This window comes from Scylla paramamosain, chromosome 2, assembly GCF_035594125.1.
Source record: "Scylla paramamosain isolate STU-SP2022 chromosome 2, ASM3559412v1, whole genome shotgun sequence".
Taxonomy (NCBI): Eukaryota; Metazoa; Arthropoda; class Malacostraca; order Decapoda; family Portunidae; genus Scylla; species Scylla paramamosain.
The window spans coordinates 11,102,501-11,107,500 of record NC_087152.1 but is presented as its reverse complement, the minus strand read 5'-3'; the positions used below and the strand labels follow the sequence as shown (position 1 = coordinate 11,107,500).

The 5,000-nt window shown below is 43.8% G+C and overlaps 1 protein-coding gene across 2 annotated transcripts in view; it reads left to right on the top strand.

Moving 5' to 3' along the window:
- Positions 1-5,000, top strand: part of LOC135109923 (mucin-2-like) — a 29,404-nt gene that overhangs the window by 16,155 nt on the left and 8,249 nt on the right. The window contains exon 1 of one of the 2 annotated variants that reach the window (XM_064021835.1): positions 2,990-3,131. The exons of the other annotated variant lie outside the window; for it this stretch is intronic. The gene's annotated coding sequence lies outside the window, so the exon portion shown is untranslated. Of the gene's footprint in view, positions 1-2,989; positions 3,132-5,000 lie in introns of those variants that run through there. 2 annotated transcript variants of the gene reach the window in all.

Genomic DNA, 5,000 nt, shown 5'->3' with positions numbered 1-5,000 from the left:
TGAAACTGGACAAATACAAGTAATATGCAAACCTGAGTAGCAATATTACCTTTAGACTAATGAGCAGGGCGCGCAGCGTTTCTTCACACTTGCTCTCGTCTCCGCTCCCCAACTTTCTCCGTAAACGACCTCCAGCCACTCCTGCATCCTGACCACGTGTGACGCGCCGCGTAGGCCAGGGACTCTCACTGCTTGTATTAATCAACGGAGAAACTTTCTCAGTAAGTTTTTAATTGAATCAAAAACATAGTCTTTACAGGAATGGCACACGGAACAGATAGACATCCAGGCCAAAATTATATTTGAAGAATTTGTTGCCTGCAATGCTTTTCTTTTCGAACTGCACTCAGTATAAAGAAAAAAATAATCCTCTATAAGAACAGACGTACAGATCATAAGAAAAATAAAAAGTTCCACTGTGCAAATGTGTAAATGTGCTACACATTTTCTTATAAATTTCTACACACAGGCAGCTTCATAAACGAAGCTGTAATACAAGTAATCGTGAATCCAGAGTACCTGTCAAAATCTGCTTTAAGCAAGTGAGAGCCGCCGCAGGCTGGAGTTACCTTAAGTTAATTCAATGGACACAGTTCTTATAAGCTATATTTAGCACTAATGGAGGAGGGAAAAAAAAAAGAAGAGAAAAACGAGACAAGAGAGAGAGAGAAAAAAAAAAAAACTCTTCAAACAGGAAATGTGAGAGGCCACAACAACATCCAGACAATACACAACACGTACAACACTCATTTAAAGCTTGACTCAACGTAACCTCCGCCTTGTGATCAAGAGAGAGAGAGAGAGAGAGAGAGAGAGAGAGAGAGAGAGAGAGAGAGAGAGAGAGAGAGAGAGAGAGAGAGACTGCATCGAGCTGGAAACTAGATACACTCGAGACAAGTGCAGCTTACAACCCGCAGCCTCCAAGAGAAACTATCCTGGTGCTAAACTTACGTAATTTTTTTTTTGTCTCTCTTTCTCTCTTCCTTCAGCCACTAAGCAGATGTTCTCTTGTAACTCCGGCTTCCTTTTCAGTCACAGGCAAATGGGAAATGTTTGCCTGACATTGGACCACATTCTGAAACACATACGCACGTACCTCCACTACTTTCAAAAACATCTAGTTAAGTTACGGTGGCTTTTAAGGGTATTTTTATGACATTAGTGACAGATTAATGTGATTTCTACATTGTTAACAGGAGAAACACCCGTAAGATCCCGACTAACCATATGTGTGGTATTTGGGAATAGTCGTCGTGAGAGAGCAAAATGTTTCTGAATACGGGCCATTGTTCTACTTCAAATGGGACCCAAATCATATATACAGATGATCCACGAAGGTTTACCCCGGGCAGTGGGCGACAAAGGAGTAAGGTTTGCAAGACGGCCCCCGGGTGACTAGTGGAGAAAAATGCTGGCGGACAATAGGTGAAGAGGACTGGGAACATATTTCACGACCTCCTCGGTGTGCTGGCGCCGTGATGCTTTTGTACTGGGTGGGGAAAGTGACTTCTGTGTTACGTGTACAAACGCGCGTGACACACACACACACACACACACACACACACACACACACACACACACACACACACACACACACACACATACACACACACACACACACACACACACACACACACACACCTATTATAAAAAGTCATAGTCAAACACACACACGCCACACCTTTAAACACACACACACACACACACACACACACACACACACACACACACACACACACACACACACACACACACACACACACACACACACACACGTATTATAAAAGTCATAGTCAAACACACACACACACACACACACCACACACCACACACACAAAAAAAAAAGAGTATTCACGTCTTTAATTTAAAAGTACATTGCTATATTCATTAGACTCTCTCTCTCTCTCTCTCTCTCTCTCTCTCTCTCTCTCTCTCTCTCTCTCTCTCTCTCTCTCTCTCTCTCGGGGAAGACAAATTCTATAAGTGTCAATTCAGAAGTTTTCTTATTTTTTTCCCTTTCTTATTGTTCTACATAGAAACATGTGACAATCTTCGCGTTTAGTGAAGGTCCCAGCCTGGAGACAGATTTACAGAGAAAGTCACAGCCATCGTAGTCACTAGCACGGAGAAAGTTACAGGGGGAAAAAATCACAGATTAAAGTCGCGTTTGAAGAGTTACAGCCACAGAACAGCCATAGCTTAATCAGTTACAGGAATAGAGCAGAAGTTTGATATACAAACAGAAAACCGCCGCAAATGCATTACGGTTAGAGTTAAAGAACCAGAGAACAACCACAGAACAACCACAAATGAACCGTGAAGCAACCACAACCACATAAACATTCGCAGAACAACTACAAAACAATCACAACCACAGGACAACCACAGTTAGTCAAAGAACAACCACAGCCACATCCAAAGAACAGCTACAAAACAACCACAACCACAGAACAACCAGTTAGTTAAAGAACAACCATAGCCACACCCACACAACAACTACATAATAACCATTTATATTCACACACTAACCACGACCAAAACACAACCACTGTAACACCCACAGAACAATTACACAACAACCATTCACCACACAACAACCACAACCACACCTACACCCACTACACAACCGCAGTCACATTGCCGCACCAGAGCCACAGCCCAGAGCCACAGTCCACTGCCCGTCAAGTCTGCATGGGCCATTAAGGCAGTATATAGACACTCCCGCCTTTTCTATCGCTTATGCTACGAGAACCGGAAGGAGACGACGATGGTGAAAGCAATTATGAGAGAAAGTGCGAGTGTGTGTGTGTGTGTGTGTGTGTGTGTGTGTGTGTGTGTGTGTGTGTGTGTGTGTGTGTGTGTGTGTGTTGCATCTTTTATCTAATTTTTTTCCTCGTTCCTCTGCGACAAGGCGAAGGAAGTGAGAGAGAGAGAGAGACAAGACAAGCTGATTATCATTATGCAGTTCCCAACATCATCTCTTTCACAGAGTAGCATTTCTCTCTCTCTCTCTCTCTCTCTCTCTCTCTCTCTCTCTCTCTCTCTCTCTCTCTCTCTCGTTTTTTATTTCGTATACTAGTTTTCTACTTTCTTGCGTCACATCAACTACTTCCACTACTTCTGACGCTCACGTAAGTTTTTTCCTGGTTTACGCGCTTCCTGCCACTATGCTAACCCGTGCCCCGCCTCTGCCATTGTTGTGGGAGTGGACGTGGTGAGTGAGTGAATGTGTGAATGTGAGTGGTGGAAGTATGCAGCGCCCACACCCACACCCTCCAGTCCCCTTGTGACACTTCAATAGTCACGAAACACAGTACGTACACAAGTCATTGTACTCCAATTCACTACTCTCTCTCTCTCTCTCTCTCTCTCTCTCTCTCTCTCTCTCTCTCTCTCTCTCTCTCTCTCTCTCTCTCTCTCTCTCTTTTATCCATGACCGGGGAACGACAGCCAGAGTTTACAGAGGGTATAAATGGCTGGGGAAATTTCATTATTACACGCTGAGTTAGTTTTATGGAGTAAATGTCACTGATGGTGGAGGTGGTGGTGGTGGTGATGGTACTCCTGACTGATGAAGCAGGCGGTGTAAATGCGTCATAAAACACCTCAGTCATCCTCTACTTTCCAAACAATAGGAAAGGCTCCTGTGTTTGTGTGTGTGTGTGTGTGTGTGTAGCAGTGTCAGATGGCGCGAAATAGCAATGACATGGTATTGTGTGATGAATGACTGACAATAAAGGCGATAATAATGAGGCGCTATGCTGCTTTCTAAGATCGTGGCGGTGGTAGTTGGCGTGGTGGTTGTGATGGTGGTGGTGGCAGTGGTGGTGGTGATAGTGGGTGGGTGTGGTTGTGTGCAGACGTAATACCATGTTATGCACTGGACATTACACCGTTTTCTATGGCGTGATCCATGTAGATTATGATAATGTTGCCTTGTACCGTAATGGTGTACAGTGGTGTAATGGTGTAATGTGGTGTGCTAGCCCCTCCATATGGTCCTGAGTAGTGCTTGGTATATTCTGTAGTGCTGTTTGTGTAAGTGACTAACATATGGCAACATGGTGGAAAGGAATCGTCAAATTAAGTAAGATAACGCAGCCAAACGTTTCAGTCTGTTTGTGTTTTGAAACTTTCACTAACCAGAAAGATGGTTCGGTCATGTAGTTAGAACAGGTGACGGGGAGCTTATCAAAAGAGCCTGGAAAGCGCCTGTTGAGAGAGGATCTAGAGCAGTGGTTCTTTTTTGTGGTGGTGATCCTAAATATAATCCTGGCTTGATCCGACGACCCTAAATATGTGCACATGTAGAGTTGATTACCAGTCATTCTGATATGCTACACTTATCTATTATTATTTCTTGAGACCGTACAGCGATCCTCCGACACGCCCCAGCGATCTTCATTTGAATGCGTGGCCAAAATGGTGCGGTATGGTGTCTGCCTGTCTGGTGAGGTGCAAGTCCTACATTGTACTAGTTCCGTGGGGTGGAAGTTCTGTGCTGTGGTGTTGTGTGGTGAAGTCTTGTGATGTGCAGTGGTGTGGTCAAAATGATGTGGTATAATAGTGTCTGATGTGATGTAAGTCTTATGTTGTATTATTTGTGTTGTGTAGTGATTGTCTGGTATTGCTGTGTTGTCTTGTGATAACCCTGAGTACTGTATTGCGGCTGTGTGAATAGAAGATAAGAAAATTAGGAAAGGTCTAAGAAGCCATCTGGCCTACACGTGGCAGTCCCTGTATAAAACATACCTACCTATTTCGGTGAAGTAGTATGGTTTGCAGTGGTGATGAGGATGGTCATGGCTGCCTTTGTGGGTGTGGCAGTGTGGTTAATATGCGAGTCATAGTGAGCAATGGCGAAAAGGATAGTGCGTCATGATTATGGTTGTGATAAAGTACATAGGGTAGTAGAATATAACACATACTTCACTTATAGCAGTGCGTGAACAAACCTGCAAGTGCTATAGACTAGAAAAAAAAAGTAAATGATTGAAGTG